This window comes from Amblyraja radiata, chromosome 21 (genome assembly GCF_010909765.2).
Source record: "Amblyraja radiata isolate CabotCenter1 chromosome 21, sAmbRad1.1.pri, whole genome shotgun sequence".
Lineage (NCBI taxonomy): Eukaryota > Metazoa > Chordata > Chondrichthyes > Rajiformes > Rajidae > Amblyraja > Amblyraja radiata.
Genome location: NC_045976.1, coordinates 32,302,095 through 32,317,059, shown reverse-complemented (window position 1 = coordinate 32,317,059; position 14,965 = coordinate 32,302,095). Strand labels below are relative to the sequence as shown.

The 14,965-nt window shown below is 40.2% G+C and overlaps 1 protein-coding gene across 10 annotated transcripts in view; it reads right to left on the bottom strand.

The window, feature by feature from the left end:
* shank3 (SH3 and multiple ankyrin repeat domains 3) overlaps nt 1-14,965 on the bottom strand; it is a 541,235-nt gene that overhangs the window by 439,304 nt on the left and 86,966 nt on the right. The gene's annotated exons all lie outside the window — the stretch shown is intronic.

Genomic DNA, 14,965 nt, shown 5'->3' with positions numbered 1-14,965 from the left:
AAGGAGTTTCTTCCCAGAGGCCATTCGGACTGTAAACTCCAATCTCACCAGGGACTAACTTTACTGAACGTTTTTCCTTCCGCCCACAATATTTAATATGTAAAAGAATTTGTGATTGTGTTTATAGTTTGTTTGGTTGTTTGTTTGTTTGTCTTTTTGCAGAAAGTCCGCGAGCATTGCCACTTTTCATTTCACTGCACATCCCGTATGTGTATGTGACGAATAAACTTGACTTGACTTGAACCCGGGTCTCTGGCGCCGAGAGGCAGCCGCTCTACTAGCGCCACCAGTGCTGCAGCTTGTTGAGCTTTCTTTCTTTTGCCCAGGAGCCATCAGCTGGCTCAAAACCGCCAATATCTTAACTTGGTAGGGTACACAAAATTGCTGGGGAAACTCAGCGGGTGCAGCAGCATCTATGGAGCGAAGGAAATAGGCGACGTTTCGGGCCGAAACCCTTCTTCAGACTGGTACATCTACAGTAAAAATCCAATAATATTCTATCTGACTATTCAGACATCCCGATAGTTCACGATCTGCTTCACAATGTGGTATTTCATCTACTCCCTTGAAACTCTCTGGAATAAGGTGAATTCTTAAAACTCTGTTTCCCATCCTCCCTTGAAAGTCCACACTTCCTTGAAGCTCACTTCGCCCAGTTTCCTATGCTTCTCTTGTAACCTATCACTGGAAAAATCAGTATTTTGCTAATTACTTTTTAAGTAAAATACAACCATGTTGGAGCACTAATAATAACATGTTGAACCCCTTTATTCAATAAGGACCGCTGGATGATGGGCCTGTCCCACTGTACGAGCTAATTCAAGAGTTCTTCCGAGTTTCTCCTGATTCGAACTCGGAGAATTATGGTTATAGCTGTTCGTAGGTACTCAGGGCTCTCGTGGACATTTTTCAACATGTTGAAAAATCGTCACGAGTCTTCACGAGCTTACCGCGTTTCCCGGAGTACCTACCGTTAGCGTTCCGAGCCGCTAAGAGACGTCCCGAGCTCCGACGTACCCGCTACGTACATTCTACGTGCTTACCACAAGTTTGATTTTTTTTTTTAAACTTGGGAGAGCTCTTGGGTAAACTCATATAGTGGGACAGGCCCATAAGTGAGGAAATTACAACAATGAATACTGTATTATGTAAGTGGTAGCACAGTTATTACAAAATTGAGACACAGGATTAATCTACACTTGTTATGGCAGAGGTAGATCAGGAATAGTCAGCATAGCTTTGTAGAGGAGATTAGTAGGAGATCCTGTCTGAATATTTTTATAATTCATAAAATACAATCAAATTATATTGATGAGAGCAGTGTGCTTGATGTCATGTATATAAACCTCAGTAGGGCCTTTGACAAGTTCAATATGGAAGGCTGGCCCTAAAGGTTCGACCCCAAGGGATCCAAGTTGGAAAATGTGAGATTGAAGATGACGGTGGAGTTGCTTTTTTAAAATTGTAAACCTGAAAATAGTGGCGCTATAATCTTGCTGTTTGTCATATGCATTATGATTTGGATATGGATGTAGGAAGTTTGATTAGTAAATTTGCAGATTAGACAGAAAATTGATGTGGTTGATAGCAAGCAACATCATCTTAGGTTATAGAAAAATACTGATCACTGGTAATTTGAGTGGAGCATTGGTAGGTGGAATTCTGAGTGTTACATGACGCATTTTGTTTGTTCTAATAAGTGTAGCATATACATCATGAATGGTAGAGCCCCATGGCAGATTGAGAAAAAAGATACCTCAAAGTGGCAGCACAGGTGGAGAAGTTGTATAGAGACATGAATGCACTGAAGAAAACACAAAGATGATTTACGGAAAGTTTGACGTGAGGAGATACTGAATTGGCTGAATTGGGTTTGTATTTTTTGGAGCAGAAGAAGCCAAGGCAGGACCTGATAGAAGTATAATAAATTATGAAAAACATTGTCGGGTGGATAGAGAGAAATCCTTCCCTGTAACAAATAAAAACAACGGACATTGTTTTAAAATAAGCTGTAGGAAGACAGAGGGGATCTGAGAGAAAAGGAAACCCTGAAAGTACCCGCTATCTAGAATTCACTGCATGAGAATGTGGTGCTCTCACATTGAAGATGTGATTCAACAAATAGAAGGCTTATGGGCCTGTCCAACTTTGGAGATTTTTCAGGCACCTCAAGTAACTGTCAAGTAACTGTCAAGTAATGGTGAAATAAAAATGATAAAGAACGAGAAAAAGAAGCCCAGAAGCGGAGAATGAGGAGGAAAGAACAGAATTATAAACTTCATGCATAAATCTCCTCTACTTCCCATATACTCCAGCTTGGATTGTACATACCATTTTATTCTCCTCCCATATTCCACGTGGTAAATACTGTTTCATGGGTTTTACCCACATATTCCACAAATCCCATGCATTCTCAGGGACAATACCAACCCATTTAATCAGATGGTTAAAATTGAACGCAGAAGGGTGCAAAGTGAAACATTTTCGGAGGCAGAAAGTAGATAAACTGCTTATTATTAAGGGCACTGCAGGATTAAATATTTGAATATGATTGGGCAGGATGGGAAAGTTATGATGAATCCTTGTAAATACTGGTTCCATCATAACTGACAGATTGAGTCCAATTCTTGTGACCATGCTCTTTGGGGTAGAAGAAAAGGTTAGAACTGGAATATTTCTCCTTTAGACCAGATTTGTGAGGAAATGTTAGAGGTGTTCAAAGTATTGAGAGGTTTGATCAAATAGCTAAAAACAAACTTTTCCCTTTGGTGGAAGGATGAAAAAAAAGATGCTGATTTAAAATAAATGGTAAAATAATCCAAAATGTTTCCAGAGACAACTTTTTCATGCAACAAATGATTAACATAATAATAATAATAATAATAATAATAACTTTATTTATAGAGCACATTAAAACAACCACAGTTGCAACAAAGTGCTGTACATGACTGATCATGGACAAGAAATTATTACATGACAATAAAAAACCTTAAACTAAGGACTAAAAACAATAAAAATTAAAAAACATTAAAAGCACTAAAAACAGGAGCCAAGTCTCAAGCAGTGTCGAAAGCCAAGGAATATAAATGTGTTTTAATACTGGTTTTGAAGATGGACAGTGAGGGGGCCTGTCTGATGTGCAACGGCAAGGTGTTCCAGAGTGCCGGAGCAGCAACAGAGAAGGCTCTTTCCCCGAACATAGATTCAATTGTATTTTTAAAAGGAGAACTGGATCAGCTTGTGCACAAAGAATTGCTAGATGAAGTGAAAAGGGCAGAGGCATAGGACTACATAAATTGCACTTGCAGAAAGCTAGCATGGTTTTGAAAGACACCTGGTCTCCTGCTGTGCCACAGTTCTACTCAGGAGCTCACCATGAGTTCTTCAACACCCTTCTCAAACTCACGGGGACAGTACAATCTACATATTCCCATCTAAATTGCACATAATTCTGACAGAAATATATCAATGTTCCTTCACTGGTGATATTTCTAAATAATGGAACTCCTTGCCTGGCACCATGTAGGGAGTATCTTTCCCACAGTCCGACAGCAATTTGAAAAAGCTCTAATCTTTAAACCACCTTTCCATGTGGAACATTGTGATAGGCCTCACTGAATTCCATGTTAAATAGATCAACCACTCTTCCCTCATTGAAATATTTGGTTACCACTGCAAAATCTTCAACTAAACTAGTCAGACAGGATCTGCCAGCCCACGTCTTTGCTAATTATATTTGACTATCCAAAGCCTTTCCAAATATAGATTAATCCTGTTCCTCAGAGCTTTTTCCAATAACTTTCATACCACTGACATTTGAGTCACAGGTCTGTAATTATCTGGTTTATCACAGCTGTCCTTCTTGAATAAAGGTACAGATTGGCTGTCTTTGGCATCACATCTGCAGACAGCAACATATTGTATATATCCATCAAGATCCCAGTAATCATCTTCTGTTTATCCCATAGCAGCCTGGGAAATATCTAGGTTGGCCCAAGGGATTTATCAACTATTACACCCACTAAGACATTTAATACCTCCTCTTTAATCTTAGCTTGCTCTAGAATTTTATTTTCCTGGAGCATACGAAACAGAGGAGGGGACCTTCTAGACATTTGTGAAATCATGAGGGACACAAGCAGGGTAGATAGTTGCAGTTTTTTCCCCCAGTTAGCGGTGTCTAAAACTAGAGGACATAGGATTAAGGTGAAACAGGAACAATTTAAAGAGTGGGAAATTTTTCCACACAGTGGTCTGTGGCTAAATTGAACAAACTACTAGTGGTAGAGGCAGGAACAATTACAATGTTTGAAATAAATTTAGACAGGTACATGGAACAGAAATGTTTAAAAGGATATGGACCAAATGTAAGCAAATTGGACTGGGCCAGCACGGCAGCTTAGTTGGCATGGATGAGTTGGACCAAAGGGCCCGTTTCCATGATTCTGTCTTCATTTCTGGACTATCTTCATCCTTTTCCAAAACTACTTTCAAACTTACAGAATTATAGTCACTAGTCCCAAAGTGCTCATCCCACTGACAGTTCATCTACTTGCCTACTTCAACCGTTAAATTTAGGTCAAGCACTCCCATACCCAGTGGAGCTGTCTATGTTCTGACTCAAAGATCTCTGAACATACTTTAAAAATCCACCCAGCCAAATCCTTTCTTAAGGCTGACCCTAATTAATATTGGGGATGTTGGAAATTCTTGATTGTTATAATCCTATTTATCTTACATCTCTCTGTGATTTGCTTATTTGTTCTGCCTCCTCATGCCTGTGGTTCAATCCATGCCTGTGGTTTAATCTCAATAAAGTAGTAACACCTTTTTTGAAATTTGACGCTCTTCCCATATGACCTTATTTGAAGAGCCTCTAATGACATCTTCTTTATTGTTGTGATGGTAGACTTGATTAATTATGCAATGCCTCCTCCTTTCTTCCTCCTTTCTTCCTCCCCCCCTCCCCCCCCCCCCCCCCCCCCCCCCCCCCCCCCCATGCCAAATCAAGCTTTCCTGCTCTTTTTTCATCCATCACGGTGATTGAAACATAATCATAATCTCATAGGCTCATCAATGCTCTGTTCAACTGCCTTACTAGCCAGACTCCATGCATCAAAATAGGTGAAATTTAACCTTCCAATCCTCATGTATATCTTATCAGGCCCATCTCTGCTCCGATTGCTAGCTTGACCATGTTTTTCATCCCCATTTGAAACTCACCCTAAACTGTTCATTCACTCTATGTCCCATGCCCCAGCCAAATTAGTTTAAAACCTCATCAAAAGCACAAGTAAAACTCCAAGCAAGGATATTGGGCCAATTCTGGTGCTACCCATCCTGATTGTCTTTGTTCCAACTCCACCAGAAAAGTACCAATAATCCAAAAGTATAAACCCCTCCTTCCCATGCCATTCCTTTAGTCACATAATCACCTGACAAAACTGTACAATTGGTTCAAAATCATCAATTAATTACATATAGAAATTATGTGTAAGCTTAAGTATCTGCTCAGATCCCTTCAAAAACCCTTGAATATCCCAATGCTGTGTATTCTCTAAACAAGATTTTCATTGCTCCATGATAAAGATAAAGGCTAAGAGATGAAACTTTATACTAAATCCACATTTCTTTAATAGATAATATGGTACATTATTCAGGTGAAACCCTCACAGTATTGAGTAATAGATGCCTATAATTTCATAGCCAAGTAAAGTATTCCCTGAAAACAGCTGGCTGTATATGTGATCATTGACTTTTTTTCACTACATTCTCTCATCAGTATTCAGGCAGTGCTACAGATTTCATTCACTTTGCAATCCATCAGACAAATATATAGGCTTTGAAGCTATTTTTATACTCGGAGAAAATGCTGCCATGGTGCCACAGTTGTGAGCCTCATTCAGATTCCTTGCTATTTCTAATATGCCTTCAATCAATTTCACTCTGGTTCCTGACAACTGGCAGTTCATGTTTTTTGAATTTAATTATGGGATAATGAAATGCAACTGGCTCAAGGACACATTGAAAATGCATTGGGAGATTCTTTCCTGGTCAGGAAAATCCACTTAATCCTGAACATGCCACCCCTCCTTTCTGCAAGCACGTTACTGCTGTCAACTGCCATTTATCCCTGACTGCCCATTTATCCCTGAAATTTTCTCACATATTTAGGATTCCGTAAAAATACAAGTACCTGAATCACCTCACTCAGTGTGCTTGTTTTTCATATTTGAGGCCAGATGGTGAATTACAGTCCACTATTTGTTCATGGAGACCATCGCAGCCAATTCTGCTATTAACTGATATCAACTGAAAATGGAAGTTGGCAGGTCGTAATTGGGTGCAAGATTTCTACTGTTACCCTCTCGCTTCCCTCGGAGAAGTGAGTCTTGAGGATAACTGCACTGCCGATCATCTAATTTAGGACAGACAACTAGAAACTTTATTATACTTGACAATATATTGATCTACTGAATCAGGAAGGCAACAATAGTAGTTTTTTGACATTATCGAAACAGGGATTAAAAGCAATAAAAAGGCATTGTATCACAATCACATTTCAGAAACATTAAGAGTTATGTTTTTTATATTATAAAAGATTGCAAGGCTCTTTATAGGAACAATATCAAACAAAATTGGATAATTGTATCAGCACCACATGAGAGGTTAAAGGCCAAATAACTAAAAGCTTGGTCAAATTGATTCAAATGACACAAGAAACTGCACATGCTGGAATCTGGAGCAAAAAAATCAAAGTGCTGAATGAACTCAGTGAGACAGCAGTGATATGGGTGGAAGAGGACATGGAGGAATGGAAAAGGGGGGATAAAAATAAAATATGGGACTCTGGAATTGGGTGTTGGGGGAATTGTGGAAGAAATGTATACTAGGGGTGGTGCAGGAGAGAGAGAGAGAGAGAGAGAGAGAGAGAGAGAGAGAGAGAGCAGGTATGACCGTAAATTGGATAATTCAATATTCATACCATTGGTTTGTGAGATACCAAAGCAGAATATGATGTGGAGTTTGCGTGTGGCCTCTGACAATGAAGGAGGTAAAAGACAGGAAGGTCAGTATGGGAACACACAGAGGAGTTACAATGGTTAGCAATCGCGACTTAAGCAGGCCTTGGTGGACAGAGCACAAGTTTTTTGCGCAACATTCACCTACTCTACGCAAGGTTTCACCAATGTAAAGCTTCAATGTTGTGTATGAAGCTTGGAGATGCACAAGAGGCCAGTATTTGGAGCATTAAAATTTGGAGAGTTGTTGGTGTCGAGGAAGTTAAAGGTAGATGGAGTTGGTAGTTGGCAAGCTTCTGACAGAAATAATATGGAGTCGGAATCTGAAACAAAGATTACTATCTTAAAGCCAAGGTTGCAAAAAGTGAGACCATGTTCAGAGCCAATAATAAAATCCTTAATTTCAAGAATCTACCTTTGTAGAATTGTTTGGCATGTGAAATATCCATTAATTAATGATTATTAGTTAATTACAAATGGCTAATTGAGCACCTGCCAAAGCACATCTGGGGACATTTTTACCTTTGAGTCAGAAGGTTTGGTGTTCAAATATTACTTGTAAGCCTATGACTAATACTTCAACATGTAACAGAGGCATGCTACATTATCAGAGTTTACTTTCCGACAAGATATAAACTAAGGGTTTTCTCTGCCCTTTCAAGTGGATGTAAAATATCCTGTGGTATTACTTCAAAGAAGAAAGGATAAGGTATCCTATTTTACTGCCAATATTTATCCCCCAATCAACATTACACATACAGATTGCCATATTATTACATTAATGTTTGTGGAAATTTGCTGTACAAGGTTTGCCAATGCATATCCTACATTATCACATTATCTTCAAATATATTTAAATAGCTGTGAGTCAATAAGGATGCCAAGGCTGTATGTAAGTCCAAGCTTTTCTTCCTTCAATAATTAATAATTTTCTGCATGCATTGTTGAAATTGCATCTCCTCCTTCATAAATTACAAAATAACATACTACACCCACTTGCCGGAGAAAGAAGTAGAAGCAAATGAGATTAGTTTATTGTCACGTGAACTGAGGTACAGTGAATAGATTTTGTTGCGTGTTAACCAGTCAGTGGAAAGATAATACATGATTATAATCATGCATTCCACAGTGTACAGATATGTGATTAAGGGAATAACGTGAATACCATTTAGTGCAAGATAAAGCCAGTAAAGTCCAATCATAGTTTGAGTGTCGCCCATGGGGTAGATAGTAGTTCAGGACTGCTCTCTAGTTGTTGGTAGGATGGTTCAGTTGCCTGATAACAGCTGGGAAGGTGAGGTTTAAACTGAGTCCATGGAAAAGAGGTCGATTTGTGTGATGGTCTGGGCTGTGTCCACAATTCTTTGGAATTTTTTGTGGTCTTGAATGGAGCTGCTCCCAAACAATGCTGAGATGCATCCCAATAAATTCTTTCAACGACGCATCTGTAGAAGTTGGTGGGAGTTGTTGGGGGCATGCTAAACTTCCTAAGCCTTCGAAGGAAGTAGAGATGTTGGTGTACTTTCTTGGCCATTGCTTCAATATGGGTGGTCCAGGAGTTGTTGGTGATAGTTACTCCTTGGAATTTGAAGCTTTCAACCATCTCTACTTTGGCACTGTCAATGCAAGCCAGGGTATGTGTACCGCTTCCGTTCCTGAAGTCGATCACTATCTCCTTTCTCTTGCTGACATTGAGAAAAAGATTGCTGTCTCAACACCAGGTCACGGGGTTCTCAATCTTCTTCCTGTAGGGCGTATTATCATTATTTGATATCCGGCCCACAATGGTGGTGTCATCTTCAAATTTGTAATTTAAATTATATGTGTCTATAGCTTAATGGTACATGATTGTACAAGGAGTAAAGAAAGGGACTGAGAACCCAACCTTGCAGAGCACCAGTATTGAGGATGATCGTAGAGGATGTTTTGTCCCCAATCTTCACTGATTGGGGTCTGTTGGTCAGGAAGTCGAGGATCCAGATGCATAGGTGAGTGCTGACTCTAAGTCCCGTTTGGTGATGAGCTTGGATGGGATAATGGTGTTAAAGGCTGAGCTGTAGACTGTGAATAGGAGTCTGATGTAGGTGTCTCACTTATCCAGATGTTCTAGGTATGAGTAAAGGGCAAGGGAAATGGCATCATCCATAGATCTATTGGTGAGTCTTGGCCAGTTGGTAGTCCATAACTAGCCTCTTGTAGCATTTTGTGATAGTGGATGTCAAAGCCACTGGACGGTAGTCATTAAGGCATGAGGTCTTACTTTTCTTCTGCACTGGGATGATGGTGGTCTTGAAACAGGTGGGTACTACAGAACAGACTAAGGAGAGATTAAAGGTGTCCGTGAATACTCCCGCGAGCTGGTCCATGCAGCTACTAAGGACGTGGCCAGGAACTCCATCTGGGCCAGTTGCTTTCAATGGGTTCACCCTCAGGAAGGCTGATCTAACCTCTGCAATAGTGACCCTGGGAAGAGGCACACTTGAGTCAGAAGGGACGAGTGTCATTCTGCTCAAGATGGCCTTCTACTCAAAGCGAGCATAGAAAGCATTCAGTTCATCCGGTAGGACCACACTATCACCAGTAATGTCGCCTGACCTCGCTTTGCAGCCAGTTATCGTATTCAGACCTTGCCACTCTGCGTGTGTCCGAGTGATTATACCGGCACTCAAGTTTGGGCCTCTATTGCCTCTCGGCATCCTTGATAGTTTTGCGGAGATCATGGTGGGCCTTTTTGTACCGCTCGTGATCGTTGACTTGTACGCAGCGGACCTGGCCTTCACCTGTGAATGTACCTCATGGTTCATCCATGGTTTCAGGTTGGGAACATTGGGATTGCCATCGTCGGCATGCAGTTTTCCATGCACTTGCTGATGAAGTCAGTCACAGCAATAGCAAATGGTAGTTTTTAAAGATATAGTAACAGACAGCACCTATGTATTATAGCAGGAACAGTGTAAGTTTGTTATTTCTGAGTGTATACCAATAAACAGCTGTGAGAGCTCAGCTGATGTACTCCTACAGGCTCCGTGTCATTTGCATATGGCCAGGTTGACTCGCAACAGGCACATTATCTTGAGCATCTGCACCCATCTTATCACAAAAGCATGTCAATCACATTCCTCATCAGAATCCTCCATGGTAATACGAACATGTTTGCCATTTTTTCAGCCCAGCCCCGATTCCCTTAATGTCAGATTGCAGCTTGCTGATGCCAACCATCTCTCCCATGATGGTAGTTAATGTAGGTATGTTGCAAAGCCTACCTGAAGCGTCGTTGAAAATCTGCCGCTGCGAATGTGCGCGATTTTGGCGCCGTTTAGAGGGGGGCGGGTTTAAAACGCGATTTTCTCTAGGCTGTTCAAATCGAAGATGTTCAGCCTAGTTAATTATTAACGAAAAATCGCTGGAAGACCCCGTCGCAAAAGCTATTATTAGTTTTAAAGGCCTCGTATAATAGTTATAGTAGTTTAAAAATCCATCTCTAAACCCGCGACCGCCAGCAACCGCAGGGTCTCATAAAGCAAATAATTGAAGTTAGACTGTATATTTTTACATTAAAAAGGGCTTCTAAAGATCCCTTTATACAAAGTTTAATATTGCGAGTAGCTCATTTTGGGCCCATTATATCCCGCAGTATTTTTCTGGGCATTTGGGGCACAAATCTACCGCAATGTGAACGTTCTAAACCAGCGCGTTCCACAGGGACCCACTGGAAAGCTGATTTAAATGGGCATTTATTTACAGCAATTGAACACTAAATTCCTTCCATTTGGTCTATAAATTAATGTAAATGAGATTTAAAAATCATGTTTTATTGTGAATTATTTGTGAATATTATTTGGACATTTAGGCTATTTAAAAATGTTAATCGTTTATTAAGAAATGGATAGATGTTTAGATCTAGTAATTGAAGTCTGAAATTAGCTACAATTAGGTAACTAACTAATTATATGCTTTAATTTCAGGTCATCCAAGTAAGATTATTTTATATTTGTTTCAGAATGCTTCAATCTATGATAACTGAAAATTTCATTCAGTTCTCTTAATTTTTAAGAAAGTTATGGGCTTTTGACTGTTCACGATCACAGCTTTTTTGTTATGTCCATAGAAAATCAATAGGGAACAAGATGCTCATTTCCGAGTATGAAAATGGCCATAACCTTTTAAATACTTGAGATATGAAAGTGAATTAGGTGTCAAATTAAACTTATTTTTATGCTTTATCTGATGGGATAAATTACAGATTTGATTTTTAAAATCTCAAAATTTTGTAACATTGCTAGTTAATGCTGCTATTCTTCATTGCTTATCCTTCTCCAGTCTTTGAGGTGATGCCAAGGATGTCAGACAATGTTCATCATCACTACTTTCTTCCTCCCCTCTTCACTTTTATTTCCTACTCCTCCATCCCCTAATATTCCTCATGCTTTATTAGTCTCACTTACTTAGTGTCCTCATGTTGGAGTAAGGGACAAAACAAGGCAGTGTACATTCCCCACAAAGACAAAGCAGAAGATGTTGCACAAAAAAAAGTTGTGCACAAAGATGTGTTAGAAGCACACATAGTTGGTCATTGTTGACCAATTCAAAGTGATAAGCTAATTACAATAAAACAATGTTTTATTGGCTCCCCTATCTGTGCTCACATAATTATATATTTTCTATCAAGTTTCCCCTCAACATCTGACGTTCCAGAAAAAACAATCCAATTCTATCCAACCTCTCCCTGTAGCTGAAACCCTCTAATCCAGGCAGCATTATGGCAAACCACCTCTGCACACTCTCCAAACTCCCAGTAAATTGAAAAAATAGTTATGACTTATTCAAAGGCTAAACTACTCTGATGGGTCAATATTCATATGGCTGATTCAGTCACGTTTGTTACTGAAACACATTTACGTGAGCTTTTACATTTACGAAGATGTGATGAATGTGATGTAATGTTAAAATTGTACAAGGCATTTGTGAGGCCAATTCTGGAGTATGGTGTACAATTTTGGTCGCCAAATTATAGGAAAGATGTCAACAAAATAGAGAGAGTACATAGGAGATTTACTAGAATGTTGCCTGGGTTTCAGCAACTAAGTTACAGAGAAAGGTTGAACCAGTTAGGTCTTTATTCTTTGGTGCGCAGAAGGTTAAGGGGGGACTTGATAGAGGTCTTTAAAATGATGAAAGGGATAGACAGAGTTGACGTGGATAAGCTTTTTCCATTGAGGGTAGGGAAGATTCAAACAAAAGGACATGATTTGAGAATTAAGGGACAGAAGTTTAGGGGTAACACAAGGGGAACTTCTTTACTCAGAGAGTGGTAGCTGTGGAATGAGCTTCCAGTGGAAGTGGTGGAGGCAGGTTCGATTTTATCATTTAAAAATAAATTGGATAGGTATATGGACGGGAAAGGAATGGTGGGTTATGATCTGAGTGCAGGTAGATGGGACTAGGGGAGAATAAGTATTCGGCACGGAATAGAAGGGATGAGATGGCCTGTTTCCGTGCTGTAATTGTTATATGGTTATATGGTTAATCTGGAAGATAAGCTTCCTACCCATTGATTTTCTTTGAGCAAATAATTAGTAATAGACTTCAGCAATACTTGTGGAAGTGTTATCTTTTATTGTGGTTTTGTTGTGAACATAGGTGATAAAATAGTTTTCAGAACAGTGGGATTATGCAGAAATGAGCAAGGAGATTAGTCATATAGCATGATTATAAGACGCTGTTAAGGTCTCCACATTGTAAGACTCGAAGCATGGAAACAGCCCCTTCGGTTCAACTTGTTCATGCCAGCCAAGATGGTCATCTAGGCAAGGACAATATGCCTGCATTTGACCCATATCCCTCCATTTCTGATCCACATACGTGTCTAAATGTAATTTCAATATCATGGTACCCCTTCCGCAACTATTTCTTATGGCATGCTTGTTCCATATATACTAGCCTCTATGAAATAATTGTTCCTCCGATTCCTATGAAATCTTTCCCCTCCCACGTTAAATCAGTGGCCCTCTAATTCTTGATTTCTCCAACTCTGGAAATTGGACTGTGCATTCATCCTAACCATGCTCCACGTGACTTATACCCCTCCAGAATATCACTCCTGCAGTCTCCTTCGCTCCAAGGAAAAGGGAAGTTCGAGAAGGGATGAGAGAGTAAGGTCAGGGCCAATAGTCACAGGTGTGAGAGGGGAGGTGAATACCGAAGTTAAAATGTTGTATATGAATGCGCAAAGTATAAGAAATAACGTGGATCAGCTTGATGCTCAGTTAGAAATTGGCAAGTATGATGTTGTGGCAATTACAGAGACATGGCTGCAAGAGGACCAGGGCTGGGTACTGGATTTTCAAGGGTGAATGGCCTATCTAAAAGACCGACGGGTGGGCAGAGGGGGTGGAATAGCTCTGTTGGTGAGGAATGAAATTCAGTCCATTGCGAGGGGTGACATAGAATCAGGAGATGTGGAGTCAGTATGGATAGAATGGAGGAATTGTAAGGGTACAAAGACCCTAATGGTTATCTACAGACCCCCAAACAGTAGCCTGGATATAGGGTGCAAGTTGAATCAAGAGTTAAAATTGGCATGTTGTAAATGTAATGCTACGGATGTTATAGGAGATTTCAACACGCAGATAGACTGGGGAATTCAGGTTGGTACTGGACCCCAAGAAAGGAGGTTTGAGGAGTGCCTCCATGATGGATTCTTAGAGCAGCTTGTACTGGAGCCTACCAGGGAGAAGGCAATTCTGGATTAAGTGTTGTGTAAGGAACTGGATTCGATAAGGGGACTCGATGTAAAGGAGCCACTAGGAGGTAGTGACCATAATATGATAAGTTTTAATCTACAATTTGAGAGGGAGAAGGGGAAATCAGAAGTGTCAGTATTACAGTTCAACAAAGGGGACTATGGCGCCATGCGGGAGGACCTGGCCAAAGTTGACTGGAAATATACCTTTGCAGGGATGACAGTGGAACAACAATGGCAGGTACTTCCAGGAATAATACAGAAGGAGCAGGATCAGTTCATTCCAAAGAGGAAGAAAGATTCCAAGGAGAGTAAGGGGCGACCATGGCTGACAAGGGAAGTCAGGGACAGTACAAAAATAAAAGAGAAGTATAACATAGCAAAGATGAGCGGGGAGCCAGAGGATTGGGTAACTTTTAAAGAGCAACAGAAGATAACTAAAAAGTCAATATGGGGAGAAATGATGAAGTACGAAGGTAAGCTAGCCAAGAATATAAAAGAAGATAGTAACTTTAGGTATGAGGAAAGAAAAAAAATAGTTAAGACCAAAGTTGGTCCCTTGAAGTCTGAAAAAGGTGAATTTATTATGGGGAACAAAGAAATGGCAGATGAGTTGAACAGGTACTTTGGATCTGCCTTCACTGAGGAAAACACAAACAATCTCCCTGACGTACTAGTGGCCAGAGGATCTGGGGTGACGGAGGAACAAAGAAATTCACATTAGGCAGGAAATGGTGTTGGGCAGACTGATGGGACTGAAGACTGATGAATCCCCAGGGCCTTATGATCTGCATCCCAGGGTACTTAAGGAAGTGGCTCTAGAAATAGTGGACGCATTTATGATCATTTTCCAACGTTCAATAAATTCAGGATCAGTTTCTGTGGATTGGAATGTAGCAAATGTTATCCCACTTTTTACGAAAGGCGGGAGAGTGCAATCAGGGAATTATAGACCAGTTAGCCTGACATCAGTGGTGGGGAAGATGCTGGAGTCAATTTATAAAAGTGGCACATTTGGATAGCAGTAGCAGGATCAGTCCGAGTCAGCATGGATTTACGAAGGGGAAATCATGCTTGACTAATCTTCTGGAATTCTTTGAGGATGTAACTAGGAAAATGGACAAGGGAGGGCCAGTGGATGTAGTGTACCTGGACTTTCAGAAAGCATTTGATAAGGTCCCACATAGGAGATCAGTGGGCA